Here is a 17,425-nt window from a genome sequence, read left to right as displayed (position 1 = left end):
CAATGTGTCATTCAATGCTCTTGTTTCTTTATTGATTTTCTGCTTCGATGATCTGTCTATTTATGAGAGAGGCTTGTTAAGATCTCCAACAATTAGTGTATTCATATCAATATGACTATCTTGATTAACAGTTTTCTTATGTAATTGGCTGCTCCCATATTGGGGGCATAGATATTTGCAATTGTTATATCATCTTGGTGGATAGTCCCTTTAAGAATGATGTAGTGTCCTTCTGTATCTCTGACTACAGTCTTTAGTTTAAAATCTAATTTGTCTGATAGGAGAATCGCTACCCCAGCCTTCTTTTGAGGCCCATTGGCATGAAAGATGCTTCTCCATCCCTTCACTTTCAGTCTGGGTGTATCTTTAGGTTCAAAATGGGTCTCTTGTAGACAACAGATGATGGGTCCTGTCGTTTTATCCAGTCTGCAACCCTGTGCCATTTTATGGGTGCATTTAGGCCATTTAGTTGAGGGTGATTATTGATAGATACGTTTTATTGACATCGTGTTACCTTTGAAGACTTTCTTTCTGTAGATTGTCTCTATATTTTTGTTCAATGCTATTCTTGGGCTTTTTCCTCCTTTAAAGAAGCCCCCTTAATATTTCCTGCAGTGTCAGGTTGGTGGTTGCATAGTCTTTTAAGCCTTGCTGGTCGTGGGAACTCTTTATCTCTCCATCCATTTTGAATGTCAGTCTTGCTGGATAAGTATTCTTGGCTGCATGTTCTTCTCATTCAGTGCCCTGAATATATCTTGCCAGCCCTTTCTGGCTTGCCAGTTCTCTGTGGACAGGTCTGACATTATTCTGATGGGCTTTCCTCTGTACATAAGGATCTTCTTTGTCTTAGCTGCTTTCAAGAGATTCTGCCTACAATTATAATTCTTCATTCTTTTTTTTTTAAAGATTATTTATTTATTTATTTGACATAGCTAGATCACAAGTAGGCAGAGAGGCAGGCAGAGAGAGAGAGAAGGAAGCAGGCTCCCTGCCAAGCAGAGAGCCCGATGTGGGACTCGATCCCAGGACCTCGAGATCATGACCTGAGCCGAAGGCAGCGGCTTAACCCACTGAGCCACCCAGGCGCCCATAATTCTTCATTCTTACTATTAGGTGTCTCGAGGACTTTCGAGAATCTGTAATCCTGTGGGGAAACCTTTCGGCTTCTAGTACATGAATGCTGGTTCCATTCACGAGATTTGGAAAATTTTCATGAAGAACTTGTTCCACTATATCTTCTAGACTTCTTTCTTTCTCCTCCCCTACAGGGATTCCAATAATTCTGACGTTGGTATGTTTCATGGCATCATTTATTTCCCTGATTCTGTTTTTGTGGTTTCTAAGCTGTTTGTTCCAGGCTTCCTCCTGATCCTTTCTCTCTATTGGTTTGTCCTCCAGATCACTAATTCTATCTTTTGTCTCAGTTACTCTAGCATTGAGAGAATTTAGATTAGATTGGAACTCATTGAGAGCATTGTGAAGCTCATCCCTGGTAGCTTTTAGCTCTTCCCTAATATTGAGAACATGATCTCTGGTCATTTTCAGTTCATCCCTAATCAATTCTGTTTGGTCACCCATAGCTTTCTCCAACCTAGCTATTTCTTGGATAATTGTTAGCCTGAATTCTCTTTCTGGAATATTGTCTATGTTGATAGCCATTAGCTCTGTTGCAGAAGGTCCATCCTCTGTATTTTTCTTCTGTTGGGCATTCCTCCTCCTAGTCATTTTGGTGAGAGATGGCTGAACGGTTGTAGCTGGGTGTACTGACTGTGGTGCAGTCAAAGTGCACCCTGGAATGCTTCTGAGCAATCAGGGTTCCCCACCCAAATGAGAGGAAAAAGAAAAGGAAAAGAAAAAAAGAGAGAGGGAGAGAGACAGGAAGGAAAGGTGAGATAAAAGAGAAAGTTCAGCCCAAATGGGCCCCAAGGTAAGATTTATGAAGTACACAAACATACACAGACAAACAAAAAAATTGATAAAAGTATACGACAAGAGAAAAAAATATATATATATTTGCATATATACATACATATATGCAAATAAAGAAAGACCTCGTCAAAAAGAACCCCGAGTGTAAGATTTATATACTATCAGGACAAACACAAAAACACAGAAATACTGGTGGAAGAAAAAGATGGGAGAGTGGTTGTAAATTCTCAGTGTGGGTGAGGAAGGTTGTTTTGATTCTTCCTGAATGTATCTTGATATCTTTGTTAAAGGATTCAACTTTCCTAAGATAAGGAGGGATTAGGAATTGGTTTTCCTATCGGGGTGGCATTGATTGGGGAAAGGGGATTATCTTGAAGTTTAACTCTATATGAATATTAGAAAATAAAAATAAAAAAAGGAATAAACTAGACTAAACTAAACTAAAGTAAAAAAAATTTAAAAAATAGAAATGCAAAAGGAAAACACAGGTGTATGTATCAAAAAGTTCAGGTTAGAAGGTTATTATGGAATCAGAAGAGACCCTGAATTGCTAAGGAAATGTTGAAAAACAAAAATAAAATGGGGGGCATCACGTTACCTGATTTCAAGCTTTACTAAAAAGCTGTGATCACCAAGACAGCATGGTACTGGCATAAAAACAGACACATAGACCAGTGGAACACAGTAGAGAGCCCAGATATGGACCCTCAACTCTATGGTCAAATAATCTTTGACAAAAGAGGAAAAAATATACACTGGAAAAAAGACAGTCTCTTCAATAAATGGTGCTGGGAAAACTGGGCAGCTATATGTAGAAGAATGAAACGCGACCATTCTCTTACACCGTACACAAAGATAAACTCAAAATGTGATAAAAGACCTCAATGTGAGACAGGAATCCATCAGAATCCTAGAGGAGAACATAGGCTTAATCTCTTTGATATCAGCCACAGCAACTTCTTTCAAGATATGTCTCCAAAGGCAAAGGAAACAAAAGCGAAGACGAACTTTTGGGACTTCATCAAAATCAAAAGCTTCAGCACAGCCAAGGAAAAAGTCAAGAAAACAAAGAGGCAACTGACTGAATGGGAGAAGATATTACAAATGACAATACAGACAAAAGGTTGATATCCAGGATCTATAAAGAACTCCTCAAACTCAACACACACAAACCAGACAATCATATCAAAAAATGGGCAGAAGATATGGACAGACACTTCTCCAATGAAGACATACAAATGGCTCTCAGACACATGAAAAAATGTTCGTCATCACTAGCCATCAGGGAGATTCAAATTAAAACTACACTAAGATATCACCTTACACCAGTTGGAATGGCCAAAATTAGCAAGAAAAAAAACAACATGTGTTGGAGAGGATGTGGAGAAAGGGGAACCCTCTTACACTGTTGGTGGGAATGCAAGTTGGTGCAGCCTCTTTGGAGAACAGTGTGGAGATTCCTCAAGAAATTAAAAATAGAACTTCCCTATGACCCTGCAATTGCACTCCTGGGTATTTACCCCAAAGATAGAGATGTAGTGAAAAGAAGGGCCATCTGTACCCCAATGTTTATAGCAGCAATGGCCATGGTCACCAAACTGTGGAAAGAACCAAGATGCCCTTCAACGGACGAATGGATAAGGAAGATGTTGTCCATATACACTATGGAGTATTATGCCTCCATCAGAAAGGATGAATACCCAACTTTTGTAGCAACATGGACAGGACTGGAAGAGATTATGCTGAGTGAAATAAGTCAAGCAGAGAGAGTCAATTATCATATGGTTTCACTTATTTGTGGAGCATAACAAATAGCATGGAGGACATGGGGAGTTAGAGAGGAGAAGGGAGTTGGGGGAAATTGGAAGAGGAGGTGAACCATGAGAGACTATGGACTCTGAAAAACAATCTGAGGGTTTTGAAGGGGCGGGGGGTGGGAGGTTGGGGGAACCAGGTGGTGGGTATTATAGAGGGCACAGATTGCATGGAGCACTGGGTGTGGTGCAAAAATAATTAATACTGTTATGCTGAAAATAAAAAATAAATAAAAAAACAAAAACTAACATCACTAATATCACTAAGTTATATATATATATATATATATATGGTAGCTAAGATATAATTTGGGAAACAAAAAAGTTATACTGAAATTGAAAAACATAATTATGTGTTGATCATCACAAAGTTTAGTAAATCCTAATGAGAAAGAAGAACAAAATTGAGGAAACTAGCAGAAATCACTTTTTTCCTCTAAATAGCATTATTTTTGGTCTTTTCTTCCATAATTGGCTTTGGTGGTGAAGAGGGGTTAATTTTATGTAATTTTCACAAAATAAAGACAATATCAGAAAATAAGTGAATTTAAAGAGGGTTTCACAAGCTGAAGGAATTGAAGGAAAAAAATCTCTAATTAGATCTTATATATTCAATCATGTGCTATCTACTTTCTATGGGGCCACTAGCTTTCAGATAAAGTGATTACTTCCATTCAAGTATATTTGTTTATAACCTTATTTAGGCTGTCATCTCCTATTAGCCCCAATAAAATTAAAAACACTCCAAGAAGTCATGTTTAAATTATTTTAACTAGTGTGTATTTATTGAGGATGTATTATGCACTAGACTGTTTTAGTTTCTGAGAGCTGAAAAATGTGTAATCAAAGTCAGTGGTCAAGGTTCTCCTGGAGGCAAGCAAGCCTGGGGAAAGGGAGTGTTTGGCAAAGAACCAGTAAGTAGAGTACAGTGAGATCTGTGTCATTATGGAACTAGCATGGAATTTTATTGGACCCAAGATGGGGGAGCAGCTGAGGCAAAGAAAGGAGATACAATTACCAAGGTAATTTTTGCTCTGAACCAAACTTAGTTCAATTATAATGAACTGAAGCACCCCGTAATTGGTTCATTCTCTACTGTGTGCTGCATACACAGCCTTAATCTCAAAGCATCATCATCTTTTCTGTTGGAGGCAAGCTATGAGTGGCATCTGTAAGCCTCAGACCTCCCCATCTCCTTAGCTCCCTGCTTGTGTGGCAGCCCAGCATGTCCTCTGATCGAGGACCATGAGCCACTGCCCATTGCCAGAACACACAGACGGGTGGCAGCAGTGGTGTTCTTTCCCTTAGCCCGGCTATTATGTAAGGCACATCAGGAAAGTATGTACAAAATTGGCATCCAGGTGGTAAGAAAAAAAGAAAAAAAATACACTGAATGTGCCAGGCTCAACTGAACTCATTGTACTGTCTAGAAACCACTCTTGCTCCAGCTGCCCTTCAGACTGTCTGGAAGAATCACAGCAGAGCTGGGGCAAAGTACAAAGGAAGGTTAAAAGAATGTTTTTTTAAAAGAAAGGCTTTTAAAAAGCTGTCTCTCTTAGCTAAGGTGGAAATAAAGAGATTATAGAGGGCCTTTTCATTTACTTATTACTATGAGGAGACAATAACATTTCATAACACTATACAGGTGGTAATAAAACACCCCTGTAGTATAATTTTTAGAAAGATTGTAATTTTTGCCCACCATTGTTGCTGCATTATACCAATTGTATAATTCCTGGATTGGGTATTTTTTCCTGTAGTATTTGCTTGCTTCCCTTTCTTTCCTCTCTCTTTCCTTCTTTTCTTCCTCATACACTCCCTCCTTCCTCCCACTCTCGCCTCTTTCCTATCCTCCCATTGTTCTGTTTCTCTCTATTCTCCCTCTCTGTCTTCTTCCTGGCTTGGTTTTAAGCCTGCAATGATCTGATATGCCTGGAAATAATAGTTGTAATCATAGTATAAATACTATACACACTATCATTAAAGCTGCTTAACCTCTGCATCCTCAGTTTCCTCATCTGCAAAATGGGTAAAACACAGCTTGCTTCCTCAGCTAGCAATTACATAAGATCATAAGATCATCTCCTTAATACAGTTGTTGACATATAATAGACCTTAGTAATTTAAGCAACTGTCATTATATTGCTCTCAAGCTTGCATTTTGCTTAGAATTTTTCCTTGAGATACATTATTATAACAAAGGTTATAAAACTGTTTATTTTTAATATTGCCAAGTTGTATTATAAAAAGATGTATGCAAATTTGATATAACATTTTGATCAAACAAGAATAGAAAAAAACAGCTATTTCATCCCTTATACTAATAATGCTAAACTAATTACATTATTTAAACATAGTAAGTGAAATCAAAATGTCTTATAAGAAAACAAAAGCAGTAAATTTGCATAGTCTTTTGTATAAAAGAATCTTCTAAAACCACAGAACGAGAAACAAAGCTTGTGATTTCACTGATTTTCCTGCAAGTAAAATAACAGCAACATGAAAAGAGAAATCACAAAACAAAAAAATAACAAATTTGGAATAACATTAGCAAGTATTTTATTGGAAAAGAAAATTTTTTTCCTACTATAGAGTTCTAACAAATCAACAATTATGGATAGAAAAGGGGACACGAAAAAGACATTCATGAAAGCAAGTACCATTGCTAATAATCATTTTGAAGCATGCTTAACCTTACTTAGCTATAAAATAATTACAACTTAAAATATTGTATCATTTTCTATATCAAATAGCAATTACATGAATTCTATGTCCCCTTAATATGCAACAATATAAAGTCATTAAATTGATGAGACAGAATAATATTTAAAATATATATATATACATATTTTTTAATTTTTAATTTTTAATTTTTTATAAACATATAATATATTTTTATCCCCAGGGGTACAGGTTATTTTTTAAAGATTTTTATTTATTTATTTATTTGACGGAGAGAGAGATCACAAGTAGGCAGAGAGGCAGGCAGGGAGAGAGAGGAGGAAGCAGGCTCCCTGCTGAGCAGAAAGCCTGATGTGGGACCAGATCCCAGGAACCTGAGATCATGACCTGAGCTGAAGGCCTGAGGCTCAACCCACTGAGCCACACAGGTGTCCCAGAATAATATTTAATGACAAAGACAAAATACATGATAATATAGTTAAATACAAAAAAAAATCAGGTAAAGAATGTCCAATATAACATTTAAATATATAATCTGCATATATATATGCAGATTATACACTTTATCATTTATATAGCCTATAGGTATATGCTGTTTATGTATATAAATACATGCATCTATGTATAAATGAGTATATATATACACATACTACATATAAGTGTATATATATCATACATATATTTCTTTATGTATAAATATTACAAACAAACATGCATGTTTTGTGGGGAGTATCAGAAAGGATATGTATCCCTCAAATTAATTGAGAATATTTGGATATTTGCAGTATGAATTAGATTTTCTGTTAGTTTTTGGATTATATGTATATTCAAGATTATCATCAATAGACACACATTTTATATTAAGAAAACTAATAAATTATCATTAAAATAAATTTTTCATTGGGGCATCTGGATGGCTCAGTCATTAAGCATCTGCCTTTGGCTCAGGTCATGATCCCTGAATCCTAGGATCGAGTTCCACATTGGATTCCCTGTTCAGTGGGAAGCCTGCCTCTCCCTATCCCACTCCCCCTGCTTGTGTTTTCTCTGTCAAATAAATAAATAAAATCTCAAAAAAAAATTTTATTGAAATTAGCAATGAATTAATGTTTTATTGTGGTTGCATAAATACCATGTATATATTAAACAAGTTTTTTCCTCATAATTGGTAAAATTAGATAAAAGAAACTCTAATACATTTATTTGATTATTAATATGGTAGAACTTTTTCAAATTTGATTATTTGCATTTCTTTTCTGTAACTTGAGTTTTAAAACTTTTTCACTTACAGGTACTTTTTTTAAAGATTTTATTTATTTATTTGACAGAGATACAACAAGAGAGGGAACACAAACAGGGGGAGTGGGAGAGGGAGAAGCAGGCTTTGCACAGAGCATGGAGCCAGATGCGAGGCTCAATACCAGGATTCTGGGATCACGACCTGAGCCGAAGGCAGATGCCCAACGACTGAACCATCCAGGCACCCTTTACAGATACTTTATATTTAAAAATGTGATATGTATATAATAGTTACTCACCTTTATCCTATTTGTTACTAGCATTTTCCTAGTTTTTTGGAATGTTTTTGACTTTCTAATTTTTAAAAATTATGTATTTTGTTAGTTGCAATATCATCAAATCTGAAATTATTTTTAGCTCTCTATTTTAAGACTTGACTTTAACTACTCAAGATAATATTATTTGATAAAGCATATGTTTCATAACACAGAAACTTTGATACTTTTGTGGTGATTTTATTTAGCAACCTATCAATTTGTCTAGGATCAACAAGAAAGCAAAGAGGGCTAGGATTCTATTGAAATGTAGCCTTTCATACAAGGTGGTCCATGGATTGAGCTATGCATGCTGCACATTTACTGTTCCTGCATTTAGAAGGTGTCATTTCATTTTTTTTCACTTTATTCCAGAATCTCAAATTATGTCTAGTAAAATCATTATGATATTAAAATGACTACAAGGTCTAAAACTCCATTTGGATTATATAACAACATGCTGACAAGTTGAAAATTGAGCCAAGTAATTATATATATACAAATGCCAAGAACTAAGCTTAGTTTTCTTCCTTTCGTGACTTTGGCCTGTTATTTGACTTTCAAAAAAAAAAAAAAAAATCAAGTTCTGTTCTATACGAACAGATATCTACACATCTCAATTTGTAGAAGAGAAAAATGAGAAGTTTTTTTGTTGCTAGAATGAAAGAAGGGGTGGCAAGTGGTCAAGGTAAAGTGGTAAAATTAAGTGGGGTGTCATAGCAGTTAAAGAAGTTGCACCTTTATCCTAGAAGTAACCTGTGCTATTCAAGAGTTTTAGACAAAGGTGTTACAAAGTAAGTCTATTCTAAAATGATTCAGATTTTGTGGTCACAGTTGGACTTGAAGAGAAGTCTCTGAAACCAAACACCCCTGCACAAGCGTCAATAATAGAGAACTCTGGTTTAATGGAACAAAGAGCTGGTGCATTTCAAATGATTACACTGTGATAATTCTAATGACAAAGGACTGGAAACTGCTCTTCTAAAATATATAATATTTTACATTTGATCTACAGGGTCACAATTTACAAAGTTTACATATATTTATGTCAGTTGGATTTTACAATACCCTTTGGAGTATGTTAGACAAGTGTTAACACTGTTTTATAAATTCCTGCACTAAAACTAGTAATTAGCACAATTCAGTGTAGAGAAGCAATGTAGCCATGTGCAACACCTACAATGGTGGACTCTGGAGTGCAATAGACCCAAATTTCAATTCTGACAATATTAATGGCTGTGTGAGTACTGACTACCTGTAAGTTGAATACAATTTAGTGTCTTCACCAGTACAGTGAGAATAACCATATCTATCTTACATGGTTGTTTTGAATATAAATGAGACAAGCTGCATAAAACCCTTTCTTGCCTGGAAACCGGGTACAGAGTAAGCATTCATCACACCTCAAACAATTTTATTATGTAAGTTTTAAATGATATTAAATGGCAGAATCAGAATCTTTTGTTATCTACCTATTCTATTATTTTAATTTTACATTATACCGTTGTGGTAGGTAGGCTGAAAAATATTCCCCAAAGATATCAGCTCCTAACCTGTAAAACCTATAAATACTGTAGAGTTTGAAAAGACTGTCTTTGTGGAGGTGTTTAAGGATCTTGTGATGAGATGATAGTGGGTTATCTGTATGGGCTTTCAATGTTATCACCAGTGTCCTTTTAAGAGGTAGATGGGGGATATTTGACGGTCACACAGAAAACAAGGTAACGTAAAGAGAGAGAGTGATGAGGGTAATGCAGCCAGAAGCCAAAAAGAAACTGACAGCCAATAGACAACTAATATAAACAATACACGTTAATTAAAACAGTAATACTTGCTATATATTTCCTTATGTAAAGTATTGATAGCTAACAGTAGTAGAAGAAAAGTACATTTTTGAGTACTTTTTTTTAATATAGGCTAGATATTGTGCTAAATATTTTTGATGCATCATTTCATTTTTCAATAATCTCAACTGGCATTTTTTTCTTCCTAATGAGATCCTTGGGTACTGAGAACTGCAGAATTCTACCTTAGATGATACCACTCAATTCTATAAAATCAGAGTTCTCTTTAAGGACACAAATGAACTAGGCACATTTTGGCTCCAGGACATAAAGATTAATCACTTATTCTTATTCTGTTCTGAATTCACCTATACTCATATTTTCTTATTATCAAAATCAATAAAAGACCTGTGGGGAAAAATTTAAAAAGTTATACTGTATGGAAACTTTGGGAGAGGAGGTAGTTCATCTGCAAGATTACTAGGCTTACATTATCCTGGGTAGAGCTTTTTTTTTTTTTTTTTTTTTTTGTCTTCTGAGGAATATTCTGGAGCGTAAGAGTCTGTGAGATTGTCTAAATAACTTTTTCTCCTTGCTTATTCATTGGACAGGTAAAACAGAGATTTTAGAGACAGCCTTGGGTCATGCCAGAACCCCTAGACCGAGGCAGTCTGACACATCAGTCACCACGCAGAAGACCAAATGCCTAACAGCTTCATGGACTGTGATATGAGATATAATGGAGCCTTTATTGTGTTAAACCCTTAATAATTTAGGATTGTATCCTATAATTGCTCTCGTTAATTATTTTCTTCACATCCAGAAATCTATTTATATAATTCCTTTTGTCTAATTTACTCTTCCCTTATGGATCCCTGAGATTGAGTTTCAATTTCTACCCTTGACAAAGTAATTAAGTTGAACCTCCTTTCTTCATCATACCCATCTAATCTGAATTTTTCAACATAACCTTTACTTTGTACTGTATTTGGATGTCTATAAGCCTCATTCTTTATGTGAGGAAAAATGGCTCAATTTTGGTATTCAGCTTAATAGATTTTTGTTCTAACCCATAGCCAGACATACTCCAACTGCCCTGAATTTTATTAAATGGTAAGAATCACCACTGTGAGTGATTAAAGCCATTAACATCTAGAGAAGGACAGATCAACTCTGATGGTCATAAAGCTCTTTCATTTCATAGCTCTGTACTTCAGAAAAAATATCCCAAGTTCTCAGGAATTTGAATTGTCTACGACTGTTGATATTCTCACAACTCATAAATTTCTATATCTGGGATTGTGAGTTCATCACTTGTTTTGGGGGTTACATTTTTCTACTTTCTAAGTAGAAAAAAATCTTACTTTTTTATACCATAACATAGTACAAGTTAAGGACATCAATTTGGGGGCCATACACACCTGAATTTTAATACCATCAGGCACTTAACTATATGTGAGAAAGCTCCCCAGCTATGACCTTGTGTTCTTCTTCTTTAGGGAGATCACTGCTGGGAAGATTTCTTAAATACACACAGCATGCTACTGATTCTGATCAACAAGGTCTTCTGAACCCTCACCCTGACCTCAGGTACTCCTGACTGCATTCTAAATATGAACTGAAGACCTGTGACAGCATAAGAAATCTATAAAAACTCAGATATACCTGTCTCCACAGAAAACTATTCTAGACTCACACTGTGAACTCTGATTTACTTGAAACATTCAGATATAACTTGTAATATACTTCAAAGAGAATGCTGAGATGCTTTCAGTAGACTGTATATTTTTTGCCTCAGTTACCATATTCTGGTTCAATAACAGTCTCTTCTGAAGAGCTGACATATAACCCACAAGTCAATTTTGAAAGGACTTGGTCTCTTGTTTCATTGCAAGCACACCATGGACTATCACTCCCAACTCTGATTTAATGTTGATATTTGGATATGATCTGGATGGCTGAATTAGAAAAGGACAATCATCAACAAGTTACAGTTGGATAGATATCAAATGCCTGCCTTCTGTTCAGAAGTGGGTAATGTGATAGGTGTGATAGATGCAGCCATTTTGAATAAGATGCAGAAAATGATGCTTATGTGAAGGGAGGAAATAGAAGATTATTGTTAAATTGTATTGATGCTCTATAGGAGAAACATGATAATCAATGTTGATAATGGGTAAATAAGAACTAGAGAGCTTCTGAAGCAACATATAAAGAAGCCCTCATCAGCTATAGTGGAAGGATGCAGGCAACTGAATGGCAGATTAAAAACTTAATTGCTATCAGACACATGAAAAAATGTTCATCATCACTAGCCATCAGGGAGATTCAAATTAAAACCACATTGAGATATCACCTTACACCAGTTAGAATGGCCAAAATTAGCAAGACAGGAAACAACATGTGTTGGACGGGATGTGGAGAAAGGGGAACGAACCCTCTTACACTGTTGGTGGGAATGCAAGTTGGTGCAGCCTCTTTGGAGAACAGTGTGGAGATTCCTCAAGAAATTAAAAATAGAACTTCCCTATGACCTTGCAATTGCACTACTGGGTATTTACCCAAAGATACAGATGTAGTGAAAAGAAGGGCCATCTGTACCCCAATGTTTATGGCAGCAATGGCCATGGTCGCCAAACTGTGGAAAGGACCAAGATGCTTTTCAATGGACGGATGGATAAGGAAGATGTGGTCCATATACACTATGGAGTATTATGCCTCCATCAGAAAGGATGAATACCCAACTTTTGTAGCAACATGGACGGGACTGGAAGAGATTATGCTGAGTGAAATAAGTCAAGCAGAGAGAGTCAATTATCATATGGTTTCACTTATTTGTGGAGCATAACAAATAGCATGGAGGACATGGAGAATTAGAGAGGAGAAGGGAGTTGGGGGAAATTGGAAGGGGAGGTGAACCATGAGAGACTATGGACTCTGAAAAACAATCTGAGGGGTTTGAAGGGGCAGGGGGGTGGGAGGTTGGGGGAACCAGGTGGTGGGTATTATAGAGGGCACGGATTGCATGGAGCACTGGGTGTGGTGCAAAAATAATGAATACTGTTATGCTGAAAATAAATAAAAAAAATAAATAAAAAACATAATTGCTAGAAGTCATAGAGCTGCAAAAAACATTTGAATGCTCAGTCAAGGCAGGTTTATAATGCAAAGAAGAGGGCATTGGTAGGAAAAACTATGATCCTGAAAACTCAGAAAAGTTTATATGGATGGATGCTCCTAGGGATGTTGATGTTACAACCACATATCTTCACCAAGACTTCCTATGCTTGTGCTGATAGCCAACACTTCCCTTGGAAGAGTAAATTTTTTGAAATGGAATAGACTGCACAATTCTCTCTCTCAGGAGGTGGTATGTGGCCTATTTAGGTCCCTGCCCCATCACCTTTCCAAGCTGCCAGACCAAAAAGTAGTGTTAAATCCTAGGATAACTCAGCTCTGCATATACTGGTTCTGATAATTGAGGAAAGAAGCTACATATGTAAAGAATTTCAAGAACTAGTTGCATTACACCTAAAGGAAGAAGAAAAAGAACAAACCCCAAATTTATAAAAAAGAAAGGAAATAATAGAGCGTAGACAGAAAATAAGTGAAATGGAGATGAAAAATAATCATAGAAAAGACCAATGAAACTAAGAACTGATGCCCTGAAAATATAAAACTGACAAACTTTTCACCAGATTCATTAATTTAAAAAAAAAAAAGAGGGGACTCAAAATGTGAAATGAAAGAGAAATTACAACCAACACCATAAAAATATAAAGACTACTTTGAAAAATTAAATGCCAACAAACTGGGCAACCTAGAAGAAATTGATAGATTTCTAGAAACATACAATCTACCAAAACTGAATCAAGGAGAAATAGAAAACCTGAATATATTACTTGCAGTGAAATTAAATTGGCAATCATAAACTCACAACAAAACCCAGGACTAGATGGCATCACAGAGAATTCTACTAAATATTTAAAGAACAGTAAATAGCTATCCTTCTCAAACTATTCCTAAAAACAGAAGAGAAAGAAACACTTCCAAAGTCATTCTACAAGGTTATCATTACTTTGATACCTAAGCCAAAGATACTATGAAAAAAGAAAACTAAAGAACAATATCTCTGATGAATATAAATGCAAAAATCCTCAGAAAGTATTAGCAAACCATATTCAACAATATGGTTTTTAAAGGCCTAGTTTACCATGATCAGTGAGATTTATTTTAGGAATGCAAGGATGGTCCAATATCCACAAATCAATCAATGTAATATACTACATTGACAAAATGAAGGATAAAAATCCTGTGATCATATAAATAGATGCAGAGAAAGCATTTGACAAAGTTCAACCTCCATTCATGATAAAACTTCCTAACAAGTATAAAGTAAACATACCTCAACATAATAAAGATCATATGAAAAACCCACAGCTAACATCATACTCAATGGTGAATCCTCAAAGTTTTTTCTCTAAGATATGGCACAAGACACAGATATCTACTTGTGACGCTTTTATTCACCACCATACTGGAAGTACCAGCCACAGTAATCAGACAAGCAAAAGAAATAAAAGGCACCCAAACTGGTAAGGAAGAAATAAAATGTTCACTATTTGTGGATGACATTATACTATATACAGAAAATCCCAAAGATCCCACCAAAAAACTATGAGAACTGATAAACTCAATAAAGTTGCAGGATACAAAATAGGTAGAAATCTATTGTATTTCTATGTACTAATAACAAACTACCAAAAAGAAAAATTAAGAAAACAATCCCATTTACAATTACCCAAAAGGAAAAAAAATACATAGGAATAAATTTAACCAAAGTGGTGAAGGACCTGTACTCTGAAAAACATTGAGGCACCAATGGAAGAAACTGAAGACATAACAAATAAACGGAAATACCTAGCATGCATGTGGATTAGAAGAATAATGTTAAAATACCCATACTACCAAAAGCAATCTACAGATTCAATGCAATCTCTACGAAACTGCCATTATTAATTTCCACAGAGCTAAAATAATCCTAATATTTCTGTGAAACCACAAGATACCCCAAATAGCTAAGGCAAACTTGAGAAGGAAGAACAAAGCTGGAGGTAGCACAATCCCCAATTTTAAACTATATTTCAAAGCTGTAGTAATCAAAACAGTACAGTACTGGCACAAAACAAACACCTAGATCAATGGAACACAACAGAGGGCCCAGATATGAACCCACACTTATGTGATCAATTAATATATGACAATGCAGGCAGGAATATAAAATAATAAAAGGACAGCCATTTCAATTAATGATAACAAGAAAACTGGACAGCTACCTGCAAAAGAATGAAACTGGACCACTTTCTTATACCATATATGAAAAAGAACTGAAAATGAATTAAAGGCTTGAATGTAAGACCGGTAACCATACAATTCTTACAACACAGGCAGTATACTCTTGGGCATCAGCCTTAGCAATATTTTTTCCAGAACTGCCTCCCCAGCTATGTGAAACAAAGGCAAAAATAAACAATTGGGAATACAATTAAACTAAAGAGTTTGGCACAGCAAAGGAAACTATTGACAAAATGAAAAGGCAACCTACTAAATGAGAGAAGGCATTTCCAAATGATATATCTGAAAAGGGGTTAATATGGTAAATATATAAAATATACAAAGAACTCTTACAACTCAGCATCAAAATATAATAATTGAATTAAAAATGTGCAGAAGATCTGAATAGACATTTATTCAAAGAAGGTATCCAAATGGCCAACACATGAGAAGATGCTCCAAATCAAGAATCATCAGGGAAATGCAAATCAAAACCACAATAAAATATCCCCTCACAACAGTCAAAATGGCTAGTATCTCTCTGTATTTATGAGAAAAATAACTAATAGTTACCAGAGGCGAGGTTGGTAGAGGGACAATAAAATAAACTAAGGGGATTAAGAGGTACAAACTTAGAGTTATAAATAAGTCATGGGGATGAGAAGTACAGTCAGGAAATATAATAAATAATACTGAAATATCCTTGTAACAAGATGAAAACTATACTTATCATGGGTAGTGCTGTGTAATGTTTGCTTGTTTTTAAAGCAGGTTTACAAGTATCAGCTGGAGCTAGGAAGAATATTTGTAGGATTGGACTTTTAGGATTCTTGATTAATGGGGTCAAAGTGTAAGACCAGGTAATAAAAACTTTAAACATAAAGTGAGTGATACTTTCTTGAGATACAGGATTTAACACACTGGCCATGAGCTGAGATGATAGGGCAAATTCACTGTGTATATAGTTCTTATAAGCCTGGGAGATAAAAACCACAGCCAATACTCCGTGTAGTAGAAATACCTAAGTTTTGTTCTGATATATGGCAAAGGAAGAAATAAAGAAGCTAAGGAAAATGAACATGTTGCAAGATATACATGATGTAAAACTAGAAGATCTGGTGAGTTGTCTTCCATAAGGCAGCTCAAGATATTTATCACTGGCCAAAAACATCATGAAAGCACTGGAGAAAGTAATTCCAGGATCAAAAGAAGTTCTGTGGTGATTCTCCTCTGTAAGTCAGGGCCAGCTGTAGAATGATGTCACATAGCCTTCTCATTAACATACATGGAGATGATAAGTTCCTAAAATAGGAGGGGCCACTTGGTCCTGCGTTAACAACTAGAACCAGGAATCTTCAATTATCATAATAACCAACAAGGTCAAGAGAGCAGGCAATAGCATTTGACCTCTGGGGAGTTGAGATCATTAATGTAGTACAGTGTCCATAAAGGTAAGAGAACAAGGATGTTATTTAATATCTGTTATATTAAAAAATCAATAATAAAGAGACAGACTACAAGAAGGTACTCATTTCAGGGTGATAAAAAGTTGATGAATCTGAGGGGTTTGAAGTGGCGGCAGGGTGGGAGGTTGGGGTACCAGGTGGTGGGTATTATAGAGGGCACAGATTGCATGGAGCACTAGGTGTGGTGAAAAAATAATGAATACTGTTTTTCTGAAAATAAGTAAATCAATTTAATAAAAAAAAAAAAGTTTATGATCCCTTGTGTAATTCTAAGACCTGAACTGATTTTCAGACCCACGGAAATCTAGGGAGAAAAACCCTATAGTACCAAAGGGAATATACACTCTGAAGATTCTCCAGTCTTTCCTCATAGACACCTATAGCCAGTCACTCAAGTGACTGTACCTGGGGAAGTGGGAAATGAGAAGATATACTGAGGACTACTGACTATTGAAGCTGAATTGGAACCCACAGCTGGAGACCCACAGGGTCATGATGACCCCATTATAATTGGAGCCTATTAGAGTCTTACAATAAATTTTAAAATGGAAACTTATTTAAAGTCTAGTTACAGTGAGTGCACTTTGTTCAAGAACCCATCCAGGGAGTGTCTGTGTCTGTGTGTGTGTGGGTTTCCTGAGTATCTGAGGGCACTGTTGAAATTCATTGACTTAGCAGGTGGAGTAACTCTAATTTTAGATCATCAGATACCAGGTTTATGGAGTAAGATCTATTATTATAAGGAATGTCAAAATAAAACTTCTAAATGCCCTTACTCAACATGCACAGACATCAACATAGGCCAGAATGACAGAGACTAATGATACCATAAGAAGACCTAAAGCAATCATAGTTGGTGGAGC

Source organism: Mustela erminea, chromosome 9, assembly GCF_009829155.1.
Source record: "Mustela erminea isolate mMusErm1 chromosome 9, mMusErm1.Pri, whole genome shotgun sequence".
NCBI lineage: Eukaryota > Metazoa > Chordata > Mammalia > Carnivora > Mustelidae > Mustela > Mustela erminea.
The sequence above is the reverse complement of the archived record's forward strand: the minus strand, read 5'-3'. Positions refer to the sequence as shown.